Consider the following 16,719-nt stretch of genomic DNA (forward strand, 5'->3'; position numbering starts at 1 on the left):
CACATCACACAGAAATCTCATTTATAACGCCTGTGAAGACTAAAAAGATAAAACGAAATGGATGTTATAAAATTAATCACTTTTGTAATGTTACTTAACACTAAATTCCTAAGGCAAAGTAACATTGTAATTTCATGTTTGTCAAAGTATTTTTCATCTAAGCTTTCCAACTGAGAGCTAATATAACGATTAAGTGAGTACCGAAGCAAATCTGGAAATGCTTGAGCCTACAAATGAAGAAAGGACTTTGAAAAATAAGTTTTTAATCTGAACATTTTGTGCCTGATGCAAATAGACGACTATTTGCTGTTATAGCACATACGTCACAAAAAACGTTCAAAGTGGTAAGTGATTCCACCGATTTTTTTGTTTCCATCTATCAGTAACGTACATGCAGTAGCAGTAAATATCCAGTAAAATACTTACGGATGGGAAGCCCGCGTGTTTGTTTCTTATCGAGCATGACGCTACAAAAAGCGCTATTTGGATCAAGCCCCGAATACAAATATTTCAGCGTTGTAAGTCCTCACGTTTATCATTGGGCCACAGGAAAGGGGAGGAGAAGGCTGTGTTATATAATAAAGTTGGGCTGGTTAAATTTTAATTTAAATGTGTATCGTCTGTTAACGTTAATTTTTTTCTCTCTCACGTCTTGTTGAATTTTATTACAACTGAATATCATAGGGACGCTTGTTTTGTTTGTTTTGGAATTTCGCACAAAGCCACACGAGAACTATCTGTGCTAGCCGTCCCTAATTTAGCAGTGTAAGACTAGAGGGAAGACAGCTAGTCATCACCACCCACCGCCAACTCTTGGGTTACTCTTTTGCCAACGAATAGTGGGATTGACCGTCACATTATAATGCCCCACACGGCTGAAAGGGCAAGCATGTTTGGTTCGACCGGGATTCGAACCCGCGACACTCGGATTACGAGTCGAAAGTCTTAACACGTTTGGCCGTGTCGGGCCCATAAACTGTGGAGGTTGCGCTTAAAAAGAAGAAGAAAAAGCAACCAATTAAACACATAATAAAGATAATTTTATTTTACTGAAACAGTTATACATCCTCCACGATGTCGTTTTATTTCTACATTTTGCGAGTATTCAACATGACTTATTACGAGATGTGAAAGAAGTTACTCTAGAGTCAGATCAATCATATAATGTTAAGTTACACTTTTCCTATTTAGGTTCGCCCGCGTCGCGCTAAACATGCTCGCCCTCCCAGCCGTGGGGGCGTATAATGTGACGGTCAATCCCACTATTCGTTGGTAAAAGAGTAGCCCAAGAGTTGGCGGTGGGTGGTGATGACTAGCTGCCTTCCCTCTAGTCTTACACTGCTAAATTAGGGACGGCTAGCACAGATAGCCCTCGAGTAGCTTTATGCCAAATTTCAAAACAAACAAACAAACAAACCTATTTAGGTTTATCGTTAAGAAAAATACGTTTAATATAACGAAAACAACCAGGTCCGAATTTAAGAAAATTTGGCAAGCAGATAATTTGACTTGAAAGAACTAAATAATTTGTTTTCTTAAAGGTAATTTACTTAAACAGTTTAGTTGTTTAAAATAATAATTTATTATTCACAGGAGAGATTAGTAAAAGTTAACAGCTGAGTTTGATCTACATTAAGTCCAACTATAGTAGAATTCATACAGAAGTTTTATTTAAGAGAACTGAGCCAAACATATATAATTAATGCTACAAGCAGTTAGTTCTCTCTGTGGTTCGGAATAACCCAGATTATGAAATGTTAAATCTGTTTGTCCGAGATGATAAAGCATTATTCTAACAGACTTGTCCAAATATGAAATAAGAGTTGTTTGTATTTCACTGAGGGAAGGTGGAGCTAAGCCTTTTTTACACAAATATAATTCATTAGAAAGTGTAGGTTGAAAACCTTACTGATATTGAAAAATACATTACTGTCAAGCGTCAGGAGAAAATTAATTGTCAGTTAACTTTGCGTAGGAGATAAATACTGCCAAATAGAAAACAATCATTACGTCCAGAGAAGAAAACAAAATTTGAGTATTATGGTGTTTGGAAAGAAACTATGTTTTCAGTATGAGAAAAAGCTACAACACCAACACAGAATAGGAACGGTCTTAAAAATCATCAATGTGTTAAGAACTCAGGAAATAACCAAACTGTGAGATTAAGATTGAACACAACAGTTTTCTGTTTACGTACAACATAGTGACATATAGCACTGCCGCTCCATAGTGTTTTAACAAAACTGTAATAATTTCCGCAAACGATGCGTTCAAAAATGTATTATTATGAGAGGAATATGCGTCATCCTTACATATTACACTATATTGAAGCTTCCTTTTTTGTTTATTTCAGTGTGAAGCAGTAAACTTCTGTAGACATGCAATCAATTAAAACACAGTTTTTTATACGTTCTTATAAACAGCATTTCGCTGTTCCTGATTTTCAGCTGAGAGACTATGGAAAAGGTAGTATCCACCCCAGTGTTTGAACTACTCTTGTCTGAGTGAATAGTGGGATTTGACTAACATTCTTATAACTCACTCGTGGTCCCAAATTGTTGTTCTTTTCTGTGAAGGGAATGCGAACCAAGAATAGTCACAAAGGGAGCAGGGCAAGCTAACTTGTCCAATCAAAGTGCGAAATCTAGGAAGCTAGATGTTTAAATATTTCGCGTTTTTAGAAATACTTCACGAATTCTCAAGAGTAAACTAATGAAAGTTAAAATATACATCACGAATATGCCATGTTATCTGAGGCAGGTAAGAAACAGAACTATATTAATGGCGTTACCTTTGTGTTGAATTAGACGTTACGTATCAATGTTTTCCCTGCTAATATTATAATACATGAAAAGTAAAAATCAAAAACATTTTCAATATAATGACAGTCAAACTCTTAACTAGCTGTTTCAGTCGATTAGTTTTGATAACACAGTTACTGTCATTAGAGTTTGTTAATACCTATGACCTGGTATTATCATATGCAAGAACATCCCCTAGCAGGGGCGGAGCCAGAAATGGCCATTGGGGGGGGGGGGGTAAGTTTGAGTGCTTGATGCAAGCGCCGCAGGCGCGAATCCATGCTAGGGAGGTCTGGGGGCATGCCCCCCGGGAATTTTTTTAATAAAAACATAAAAGAAAAGCCTGAATTATGCATTCTGAGACCACCTTTTTGGCAAATTTCAGAATGGCACACTGAGGTATTTGTCCTATTTTTTTAATCATAAATAAGTATATAGGCCTATATATATAATATATAACATAAAGTTATCAGGTCCAGCTAGTAGGCCTACAGTCCTGTCATCAACATATAACATATAGAGTCACTCAGGAGAGTGCAAAATATATGTATAGAGTCTATAATCTATATATTTAAATATCATGGACAGTGTATATTCAGATTCCCTGAATTTCAAGAATTAACTTCACAAATAAACAGTGGGTGGCACCGTGGCAGGCTGGCAGCACCATGGCACTAGCCTAGTACCATTGGCGCCATCTATAGTGAATCATTCACTATAGTGAATTAGAGTTAAGTATTGAATAGAATCATTCACTATAGATGGCGCCAATGGTACCGTGAATGTGACTGACAAACAGAAGTGATAAACAATCATTCACTATGTCAAGCCTGAAAAAGCAAAAGACACTGCATGGATTCTTTAAACCTATTCATGAGGCTGAACCTGATAAATCTGCTGCAGCCAATCAGGTTGAATCAGAATTGTCAACTGAATTGTCAGAGTCCTCACCGTGGCCTTCTACCAGTGCTGCCACTACCACCTCAGGTCCAGTCTGGGACATTGGAAATTACATTTCTGATTATGTCAGCATTGGTAAACAGGTAAGTCGACTCCTCATTATGCTAATTTTGTATTAAAAATTATGCAAAAACTCTGATGAGTGTTAGACTGAATATTCATTGCTGCTAGTGATTGTAGGCCTACAGCCACAGGATGTTAGGCCTGCTTTGTGAAATATAGCTCTAAGCCTTTCTCTTCGAGGTTATTGTACTCTCATAACAAACTTTCCTTTGTGCAAAATAACGTAATTAGAACTATATTTTTCTATCTCTTTTAGATAAACGCTGAAACCATAAAATGCCTCTTTGAGAATGCCTGGAAGCTAGGGAGTGATTGTGTTTTCCCCCAGTGTGGTCCAAGAAAGCTGCGTTTTCAGCATCGTCGGCTTTCACAGTGAAGATGGCTAGTCTACAATCAACATGCAAAGGGTGCTTTATGCAAGTACTGATATCTTTTTGCTCCCAATGGTGCTGGTGTTGGAAGCCAGAAATTGGAACAAGTAGTGAAATTTCCATACACAAACTGGAGGAAGTCTGATGAAGACTTCAAGGCACATGAATTGAAACAGTATCACCAAGACAGCAAAGAAAAAGCTAACAATTTTTTACAGGTCGTAAACATAAGTTCTCTGTGCACTTGCAGCCTGATGCAACTTCCAAACAAGAAATTGAACAGAACCGGCAATATTTAATGCCTATTATTGATACTGTATTGCTGTGTGGGAGACAGGGTTTAGCTTTGAGGGGAAAATATTATTGTAGTCCAATGTTTGTTGGTGAAACTGATGAGGAGCCCATCAATAATGATGGGAATTTTCGGGCAATTTTGCGCTACAGGGCAAAGGATGATGTCAAATTCAAAATGAAATCATCAATGCCTGTAATACTCATGTTCTTGATGCTTTGGTTGCAAAGTGTTTCTTAATATTAGCTGATGAAACAACGGATATTTCAGGCATTGAACAGTTTTCGCTGTGTGTTAGATATTTGCATGCCAATGACAACTCTGTTGTAATGAGAGAAGATTTTTTGCAGTTTATATCTGTTTATGATGTGACAGGCAGAAACTTGGCTGATGTTATCATAACCAATGTGACAAAATATGGTATTGACATGGCTTACCTGCGAGGACGAGGGTACGACGGTGCTGCCTCTATGAGTGGGAAATTCAATGATGTCCAGAAACACATAACTGATAAATTCCCACTTGCACCCAATGTACACTGCAGTGCCCATTCCATAAACTCGGCAATTTCTGATTCTTATAAAGAAGTTTCTGTGCGAAATTGCATGGATGTAATTTCTAGCATTGAAACTTTCTCAATACACCCAAACGAAAGCACGTTTTGGCTCTTTCGGTGGAGAATAAAGCACCTGAATCGAAAAAAAAAGTTTAAAAGGTCTCTGCCCCACCCGGTGGGTTGAGAAGCATGACTCAATCATTGTCTTTCTAGAATCAATCCATGCTATTGCGGATACCCTTGAGACCATATCAGGTTGGCAAGACAGAGATTCTGCCACGCAAGCCAATCAATTGTTGTGTTCTATAACACAGCCAGAATTCATCATCACTCTACTTACCATTGCTAAATTGTTTTCCTTCAGTTTACCTCTGTGCAACTTACTGCAGCAACAGAACATTGATGCATTACGCAGAAATAGTGGAAGATTTAATTCGTTCACTCAGAAATAATACTGTGAATGAATTTTCTGTGAGGCTCAAACTCTGTGTAGTGAGCTTCAACTTGACATCATAATGCCAAGGCAGGCTAAAAGACAAATGTACCGTTCTAACCCACAAACCACTAACCCTGAGGAGTACTTTCGTATTGTTGTATTTGTACCATTTATTGATCACTTTCTTTCATAAATATGTGACCATCTATCCAGTCACAAAACTCTCCTTACAAACTTCATGTGTCTACTACCATCATGATCTACCAAAGAACGGTCAGAACCTACAGCACAACAATCTGACTGAATTAAAGAGTTGGTCAATATATACAAGGCTGACATTGACAGCACATCACTAGCTGCAGTAGGTAAACTTAGGGTTTGGTACAAATCACTTGTGAACAACAGACCAAAAAAAATCACAGATGCATATGCAATGTGCAATGCAGAAATGTTCCCAGTCATTTCTAGACTGTTGAAAGTATTTGCCACGCTGCTTGTGTCAACGAGCTCAGTGGAGCATTCGTTTTCAACTCTCAGAAGACTCAAAACGTATTTGAGAAATACCACCACTGAAGATCGATTGAATGGCCTGGCCTGATTATACATTCACCGTGATATTGAAGTTGAACCAAATTGTGTTGTAGATGTCCTGGTAAGAACGAACAGGCATTTGAGCCTTTCACAGATATTCGATTGTATTTCTCTAGTTCTGACAAAACTTGCTGTATTAAAAGAGTGTTCAATCAGAAATTTGCATTTGACCATTTGTTGTGTGTGAAATTATCTGCCATGCAATCACAGATCTTTATGAAACTTCACAGGTGGCAACTGAACTTGTCTAAAAAGTTTGGGTTTATGGAGGGTTAACCCCCCTGGTTACGCCCCTGTCCCCTAGCAGAGAACAAAGATTGACGTCTGGCCTATTAGTACGACCAAATGTACTCGTATAAAAAGTTGTGTGAAAACAAATTACTTTTTCCTTCTTAATATCCCAAATACTTGATTGAGCAAAATATATTTCAAACAGCTTTGGTTTTTTTAGACAGTAATTTATATATATATATAAATATATTTCATTTTTACATCTAAACAGTTAAACCTGAAATTCCAAATTCGTATTAACGATGAAAAACGGAGAACAATAGAGAAACATGACAATGAAATCGCTTCACTCTCTGTGTACTTAAATAAAAAACGTTCATGTGAATTACACAAAATTCTTCAAAGAGAAAACCGTAAAATTAATCTAACCTTACATTATAAAACTAAAAAAAATGAAATTATTAATTTAAGTTGGATAAAAAGTACAAAGATTGTGTTAAGTATGCGATTTTCGTGTTTATTTAATACAGGATTCCAATAAAATATTTTTTTTATTTTAACACTTCAGTCATAATCAACGACGTGTAAATATTGCGCAGTCATATGTCTGGATAATATTTGATCATTTTTGTGGTAAATAAAAAATTCCTGTTGCTGAAAATTCCACATAAGGAGAATTATGTAGTTTTTGGAAAAGCATTTTCAACAGTGTCTCTTTAGTAAAACACAAACCAGACCTCACAATGAGACAGTGTTCTATTGGTAAAATACAATTAGTGGATTAACAGCTCTAACGACCTACACTGCTCCTAGCTTAATTCTGTTACAATAACGTACTCGTTTTCGTTCAGTGAAAAGGATACAAAAATTCAAATTTAACTCGTACCCTAAAAGTGAGCTCAAAATAAAGCAATAAATAATATAGAGGGAAAACCCGGGGAACAAATCCAAGGGTAGTTTCTTTGTTGCTTTTGAATTTCGCGCAAAGCTACACGAGAAATTTCTGCGCTAGCCGTCCCTAATTTAGCAGTGTAAGACCAGAGGAAAGGCAGCTAGTCATCACCACTCACCGCCAACTCTTGGTGGCTACTTTTTTACCAACGAATAGTGGGATTGACCGTCACATTATAACGTACCTACGACTGAAAGGGTGAACATCTTTGGTGTGAAGAGGAATCGAACCTGCGACCCTCAGATTAGGAGTCGAACGCCCTAACTACCTGACCATGTCGGGCTCATCGAAGGGTAGATATGAACATTTAGGTCAACATAATAAGATACTTTCGAAAAATGTCTTAACTATAACAATTTATAATCTTTCCAAGCACAAAAGTCAGTTAGGGAAGGTCGGTCACCCAGTAAAATAATCTGCATCACAGTGGCTCGTGCATGCATAATAAATAAGTTACGGTACAATTTTGTACACTTTATCTTTAACAAAATTTGCCAAAAGATAATTATATTCCATTTTCGCCTTTCCTCGGATAACAAGGAAATAATCCTTTAAGCTGAGATATAACATAACTCCCTCGCTTTATAAACCAAGAGGAACTGCTTGTCATTTGCATGCGTTGTTTACTGAAACCGCCTATGCATTTTCCAGAATGCTCTGTGGTGCCGTATAATTAAATTTTCCATGTTTTCTACGTTTCATGTTATATGCGCAAAAAAAATATTTAAATCGTACAACAATTCCCTCTGTTATATAAAACTCATTTGATAATGAAAGTTTCTTGCTGAAGAAAATTCTAGGATATAATTTACACTTTACTCATCTGTCTGATAACACGCAAAATGTATAATATTTTAATGGAATATATATTATACAATGAAATGTATTTAACTTAACCATAACACTGGTTTAAAAAGACTTTGTTTGTTTCCAACAAAACAAGAGACGAATTTATCAGGTGCAACAAACACTTTGAAGGAATTGTATATGGTTTCTTTGCATCACGTATGGTTTTTCAATATATATATAAAACCAAATCCCCAATAAGATTCATATGTGAATAGAAATAAGAAAACACTGAAATAAGAGACATTTTTCCTTGTCTTTTATTAATTTTCTCTACAGGTTTCGTGACTTCAAAGGTCACGTTTGAGGAAATAAATTTTACTGAGAATCTATAACAAAAACTCGTACAAATCCTGCTCTTCAACTAAACATAAAAATTAATAAATAAATACACTTATTTATTTAATAAAGATTATTTATGCGGTATTTCTACGCTGTTTTGTTATAGATTCTCAGTAAAATTATTTCCTGAAGAATAACCTTTAAAGTCACGAAACCGATAGAAAAAAATTAATAAAAGAAAGGGAGAAATATCTCTTATTCCAGTGTTTTCGTATCTATCTGTCTATATACATATATATTTGGTTTGTTATGAATTTCGTGCACAGTTCCAAGAGGGTCATTTGTGCTAGCCATCCTTAATTTAGCACTTATAGACTAGAAGGAAGGCAACTAGTCAACACCACCCACTCACAACTATCGGGCTACTCTGTTACCAAAGAACAGTGTGACTTACAGTCACATTATAATACCCCCACACCTAAAAGGGCGAGCATGTTCGATGACGAAAATTTAAACCCGTGACCTTGAGATTGCAAGTCGAGCGCCTTAACCGCCATATGCCAGGCTGTTGGAGCTGTCAGTGTGTGCTTTTCTTACAGCAAAGCCATATTGGCCATCTGCTGAGCCCACTAAGGGAAATGGGACACTTAATTTTAGGGTTGTAAATCCGTAGACTTATCGCTGTTTATAAGATAAATTTCTTATTTAGTGTACTTAATTCACATATAATATTGTTAACGCAATATCACACGTATTTGTTAACCAACGGGATGTTTTGTACGAATATACAGGGCGTTCACACGCTCTAATTTTAATTTGTTATATTTACTTAACTTGTTCAAACCACACGCACATGCTTCAGATGTACACCGTTAGAACAAACGTAGTCATCAAAGAGTTTTGCCTATACCTTGCTTTTAACAGAATCAATAAAACTGTTTGTCAAAAGATTCCTTTGTTTGTGATTTTTTTCAATATTATTCTGATAGCCCAACCAAATAACTTTCTACACAGACAAAACTAAACGTTTGATATTTGGGAATCTATACGTAATAGAACATTTTCAGTTAGGCTTTTTAGATTCAGGTCGGTGGATACAATAAATTTCACAATATGTTTAATAAGAGACAGAAACTAAAAACTGGTTAAGCAGTGTAATGATCACGTGGTACCACGATAACTTAAAGAAAGTAGTATTTTCAGAACGCTGTGACAATAATTCCAACATACAGTTGTTGTTTTCTGAAGAAATGCACTGTTTAATATGATACTCTTTTATTTAAGACTATTCAGTAGCTTACAACAAACAACAGATTTTTCTTTCGGATTTCTTCTTGTTAGATAGTGTGTTTATTTCTAAGCCTTAGATAACAATTATTGGAATATTTACATTTTTAGTTTTAACTTAGGAAATAAAAAGCATGATAATAACTAAAATATATATTCTCAATAATATGACTTAATGAAAGCTATCACCGCACATCATAACATATTTGCTTGTTAATAGAATTGTCGAGCTTTTCTTCGCATTGTTACTCCTAATTTTGAAGTGTTGGATTAGAGGGGCAAAAATCAAGCTAGCCAAAAACATCCGCCGCCAATTATTAAGTTTCTACGCTAATATAGTGGACTTGACTGCTACTCTTATAATTTCATCATGAAACTAAAGTGAAGAGCGCGATTTTGCCAAAAAACAAAATATGAACATCGGATTCACAGTCCAGGCGTGTTACACTAGGCTTGACCATGTCACAAGATGAAGAGGCACAGCATGGCTAGGTGGTTAAGGAACTCCACTCGTAATCCGAGGGTCGTGGGTTTGAATCCCTGTCATACCAAACATGCTCGCCCTTTCAGTCGTGGGGTCATTATAAAGTGACAGTCAATCCCACTATCTGTTGGTAAAAGAGTAGCCCAAAAGTTGGCGGTGGGTCGATGGCTAGCTGCCCTCCCTCTAGTCTTACACTGCTAAATTAGGGACGGTTAGCGCAGATAGCCTTCGTGTAACTGTGAGAAATTCAAACCAAATTAAACCAAGGCAGCCATATTACTAGCTGAATAATAAAGACACATAATTAAAAAGAAACCACAACTGTTCGTGTGTTTCTTCTAGTACCGCTGTCTTATAAGAAAGTCTTGGTATATTTTTATCACGGTTAAAACGTACAGACTCTGTAGAATTTGTTCGACTTTATCTTAATCTGTTGTGGCTGGTTAATGAGCGTGAAATAGACCAATACATTTTATTGAAGTCACAGATGAATGCAACTGACACCAACCGTTTTATTCTTTAGTTTCTATACAAGACACAGTATCTCTGTTCTACCGACAGAAATCTAGTTCGATTCTTCAGTTTTTTCAGTCATTGTTGAAGAAAGGGCAATACATAGAATAAGTTATTGATGTTGACTTTTGAGAAAATTGTTATTTTCAGAGAGATTTAAAAAACAAGAAAACGGTAAAACTGTCAAGTCTTGTTACAGTGTTAGGCACTGCTATAGAGAGTTTGTGTTTAGTTCTTACAAATAAATTATATACCATATTAAACAAATGTACCATGAAACGCATAAGAAGCCTTTTTTTACTCGTTTGAGTTGAACAAATTTGCTATTCTTTGTGTCGGTTGAACATCTGTTAACTTTGAAAACAAAGTTTTACTCGTTTTCTTAATATCAAAATATATCTTGCTTTGACACGAAATGATATGAATTATTTAGTGTTTCACAACCAGGTAGTCAGCAGGGTAGAATTCAAAAAACAAATAAGAAACAATAAGTCTTCATTTAAGTCATAAAATACGTGCAGACAAACATACAGAAAACTATTCCCTTGGCATTTCTCTGTCCACGGTAACGGAAAATTTCCAGAAATGTCATGGGTTTGTCCTCATTGCGTACAGTACGAGATTAAATGGGAAGAGACACTTGCACTTCTACATTTAGTTGTAACGTTTAGTTTTCTCTTTTGTTTATTTAACTCTATCATAAGGATAGGATAGCATCAGTTCAACGATAATCAATTACACAGTACATAATTTCACAAGCGTGGAATTAGAAGAGCTGTGTCAATTACACAAGCATAGAAGAAAAATAAGTCATAATTATTCACGTTCAACATGGTTAAAAAGCATTATTATAGTACATACAAGAATGATGAATGAGGAAAATTATACGGCTAAATTGTAAGAGTCATTTAGTTACACCTGGATTTTTATCAGCAGTCTCATGTTAACATGGTTTGATGACGAGGCATCCACTTTGAGACTAATGTTTGAAGACGGCTTGAATGGGGTAATGAAGAAAACTTTACTGCAAGTTTAACATGGTAACAAATGTACATTGATTAGATCTGATGACAAAAATACCTTGCTGAAACGTAGATTTGTTACTTTGTTAAACTTCTAATAAAGTTTTATTCATTACCCCATGAAATCCGTCTTCAAACTTAGTTGTAAAATAGCTATTTTTTTTAGTTTCGCTCCAGGCATGTAGCTCACTTTGGTCGGATGTTAATGTTGACCATTACAGTCCAGATCACTCAACAGCATGGTGTTTACCAAATATCTTACGTTAATATCCATAAAGCTGAGATCATTTAACAGTGCTCACACCATGTTATCTATTGCTACTTACATCACTGTTTTTATTAGTATTTACAAGTGTTAGGAAAAACATTATCACTACATTAAAGAAACTATGTAGAGTTGGCTACTGAACTTGAAAAAAGGAACCAAATAAGATAGAGATGGAAGTGGGCATATCATTTGATTGGCTAATGATTACATAACAGACCAGATGGGAGTAGACATATCATTTGATTGGCTAATGATTACATAGCAGACTAAATGGAAGTGGACATATCATTTGATTGGCTAATGATTACATAGCAGACTAGATGGAAGTGGGCATATCATTTGATTGGCTAATGATTACATAGCAGACTAGATGGAAGTGGGCATATCATTTGATTGGCTAATGATTACATAGCATACTAGATGTAAGTGGGCATATCATTTGATTGGCTAATGATTACATAGCATACTAGATGTAAGTGGGCATATCATTTGATTGGCTAATGATTACATGGCAGATTAAACTGTCTCGGCTTCACGTGAAGAATAAAATCACTACATTACACACTTCCATACTTCATCTATCAAAAACGTGGTGTGTGAATAGAATATAAGCTTTTATCATTATATCTTTTCTTCAGTTAACAATATTATACTACTTTTATTATTATTTTACAGTTAGAAATTCTGGTTCTATTTGTTTTCCTAGTGAGGAAGCCAGTAATGTAGAGATTTTATGTGATCATTAGCCGGATCAAGTGGCATGTCTACTTTCATCTCTATCTTGTTTGGTTCATTTTTTTTCAAGTCCAGTAGTCAGGCGTATATAGCTTTAGATTTAGAAATAAATGTTCTCCTAATACTTCTTTATTTACTTTTTATAATATGGGGTACGTGGGTCACCAGGTTATAGAATGTATTCTGAAGCTTTATAAATTCTGGAAATAATAATAATAAAATGGGTAGTTAAAGTTGGTGAAGACTTCTTTGACCTATTAAATGATGATAACATTATAGTTACTTCTAGAACTAGGTATATATACCGGACACGGAGCGAACGTTTCAGGTAGTTCTTTACATCTAGTTTCTGATGATCTATAGAGAAGAAAATCCAGATGACTTTTGCATTGCTGCAATAACAGCGTCCGTGCCATCCCCACATAAAGAGAACGAGAGCTCTCTACAATAGTTGAATGTGAAATCATGGTGCGGTTTTCCTAGACTACTGAATACATGAAACACGCCATTTTTTAATTACATTATTCATTATAACGAGAACTTGGATCGCTCATGTTTTAAGTATAAAAATAATTTAGTCTAATGGTCAGATATCTCAATAACTATTGTAATATCACCTGAATAGATAAATTTAAAAGGAACCTGTAATCAAATGGATCTACATTTTTGTATATTTAATAACAATTATGATAAAACACTGTCAAGAACCCTCTGTGGTCAAACAAAAGAGATAAAAAAGCACACATATAAAAATAATGCGAATAATTGCACTTAAATTAAAACTGGCTTTCAAAAAAGCAAATTATTCATGTATTAACCTCTATTAATCACTATTTGTTCACCAACATTAAAAAAAACAACCAGAAACTCTCCTAAAACCAGAATATATATAAGCTTCCTCCATATAGAATCATCCTTGTTGTCATAGTAACCACAACCCTGCTACGTCTTACAGTCGATTTATTATAAGTTTCCTTACAAGTTGAATACAAAAATGTCATTTCGTTTAATCGATAGACTACATAGATCTAGGAATTAAGACTTAATATTCTGGAACAATCCTCACTAAGATATATATACTTTAGAGAATATTGATAGAGTTAAGTAAATGAAAACAATATCAAAAAGAAAGACTGCGTTAAAAACAGCAACGGCCTGGCATGGCCAAGCGCGTAAGGCGTGCGACTCGTAATCCGAGGGTCGCGGGTTCGCGCCCGCGTCGCGCCAAACATGCTCGCCCTCCCAGCCGTGGGAGCGTTATAATGTGACGGTCAATCCCACTATTCGTTGGTAAAAGAGTAGCCCAAGAGTTGGCGGTGGGTGGTGATGACTAGCTGCCTTCCCTCTAGTCTTACACTGCTAAATTAGGGACGGCTAGCACAGATAGCCCTCGAGTAGCTTTGTGCGAAATTCCACAACAAACAATAAAACAGCAAATCCAAACCTTTAACTAATTATATTAGTTTGTTATAACGAAAAACAAGCTGAACCAAAAATAAATTAAAAAGGCTGCACTAATTGAAAGTAGGACCCACACTGTGATGGAGATACACTGTCTATCAGTCTTAACTTCCATTCGCCAGTCTCACATAAAGAAATAAAATAAAGAAACAGCAATAGAAATAAAAATAATAGATATAAAAATAGGAATTAGGAAAGCGAGGTGTGGGTGCTCAAGCCCACAATGTCCCACATCTATATCACCCTTCACTGCCTACAAACAGTTTTTCTTATTTTTATTTTTCAATTAATTTTTTCTTTTTCTTTTTTTTACTTTCGAGAGCAATCATCTTCCCACAACTATCTACAGGCAGTGAATGGATTGCTAACTTCCAGAGGTAAACTTCAACTTACTTACTCCCAAATGGTAGTGCCTTATTTTCGTTTTCTTATTTTTATTTCAATCAATTTTTTTCTTTACATGAGAGAGCAGACACCTTCCCACAACTGTCTGCAGGTAGTTAAGGGTGATATAGATGTAGGACGTTATGGGCTTGAGCATTCACATCTCGCTCTCCTAATTTCTATTTCTATATCTATGCTACTCCTTTACTTTCTATGTGAGTCTGGCGAATGGAGGTTAAGTATGATAGACGGTGTATCTCCACTGCAATTTGGATCATACTTCCGCAGTCACCTTCAAAACCTAGTGTAAATTTTATAATCCCGCATTATAGCTTGTATCTTGGGAGCTTTCCAATTAGTAATGCGTTTTTGTTTAATTAATATTTGTTTCGTCTTGTTTTTTTTTTAAATTATAGCTAATATATATGTGTATATATATATATATAATGACTGATATCATCTTCTAATTACTACAATTACTTGTATATTCCAAATCACACATGCCGTCCTAACTATCAATTTTTTTTTTCTTCTAGAACTGAAATCTTTAAACAGTAGTTATATTATTATTAAATCGCCACAACTGCTTAGAAGCTATCAATACAGAGAGGTTAGCTTTCATACATTATGGATCCTCATAGCAGTCCTCTTCAAAAAAACGTTATACTGAAAGAAATATAAAACTTTCCTGTGACTTTTCACAAACGTTCAACTAGAATAAGCACTCAATATTTCAAGTGTCATGAACTCTTCTGTATGAATTAACCACATTTAAATAACAAGCTCATTGAAGTAAATATAGTTCAATAAGTTTCTCAGTAATTACTATATTAAAGTAACTACATTTCCAGAAATATTTCAACAACTGTATACATGCAAAGCACTTTTCTTATTTTTTTCTTAGTAGCCTATAGTTTTTATTATAAATCCGAAACCGTTAAAATGTCGCAACTGATAATGAATGTTATTTGGATCCACTAATATGCCAAATCTGACAGTGAATGCTATTTGGATCCGTTAAAATGCCAAATCTGACATGAATGTTATTTGGATCCGTTAAGACGCTAAACCTTACGCGAATGCTATTTGGATCCGTTAAAATGCCAAATCTGACATTAATGTTATCTTGATCCCTTAAGATTCAAGATGCCAAATCTGACAGTGAATGCTATTTGGATCTGTTAAGATGTCAGAACTGACAGTGAATGTTATTCAGATCTGTTAAGATGCCAAAATTTATAATGAACGTGACTTCTATAACATTCTCCATTCAAACACTTTTTTTAGAAATTGGTATTTAATGGAATAAATTAAAGTTAGATTGAAAATCTCACTAAAGGAGAGTGAGAGGACATATTTCCATCTCATTCAGCGCTGTAGTAAATTATATTAACTATCAGAAACGCCACCCTACGGCACTCTTCAGTCAAACAAAACTCATTGAATTAAATTATTCACTGTATAGAGCTCAAAATTCATAAATTTTACTAATATTATTGTAATATTTTTATATATTAGAAATGCTACTGTTTATTGGAAAAATAATAGTTTTTAATAACTTCAGTTTCTCAGTACTACATTAAAAAACCCATCAATACAGGTATAACCAAACCCGCACTTACAGTCATAGTGAGAGTCGTGTGTTCTTGTTGCGAGGAAAATATTTTTACTTAAAACTGTGTTCTATTATAAATAAATGGTTATTGCACATACTACAGTTATGTTTCTTATTGTCTGAATCTTGAATGACCGAAATGTTAATTTTTTTTATTTATTGTTGTTTGAGGTATCATTCAATAGATGGCGCAGGACATTGAGTTGCATACATGAAAATTGATATACACGTTGCGTCAATTATGATAAGATATACAAATTAACATCGTACGTTGCAAAGTACTACAGGTTTAAAGTATTACTAAAAGTTTACTTTTAAGTATCGCTAATGTAAATACAAAACTGCACAATAAACTGTGCTCAACTAAGAGATCAAACCATAAATTTCAGCGTTATAAGCCCTCGAGCTAACCGTTAAGACGCAGGAGAGGTTTTATACGAAACGAATATTGCGCTGTAAATTATAAATTATCAACATAACAGTTCCTGAGGTAGTATCGTTTACAAAGAACATTTTTCTGATACTCCGATATTTGTTTTCTGTACTTGTTTTTAGCACCTTTATTTCTA

The 16,719-nt window shown here is 35.1% G+C and overlaps 1 protein-coding gene across 6 annotated transcripts in view; it reads right to left on the reverse strand.

Annotated features, from left to right (window-relative positions):
* LOC143236993 (small conductance calcium-activated potassium channel protein 1-like) overlaps positions 1–16,719 on the reverse strand; it is a 301,110-nt gene that overhangs the window by 40,514 nt on the left and 243,877 nt on the right. The window lies entirely within an intron of this gene.

Source organism: Tachypleus tridentatus, chromosome 13, assembly GCF_004210375.1.
Source record: "Tachypleus tridentatus isolate NWPU-2018 chromosome 13, ASM421037v1, whole genome shotgun sequence".
Lineage (NCBI taxonomy): Eukaryota > Metazoa > Arthropoda > Merostomata > Xiphosura > Limulidae > Tachypleus > Tachypleus tridentatus.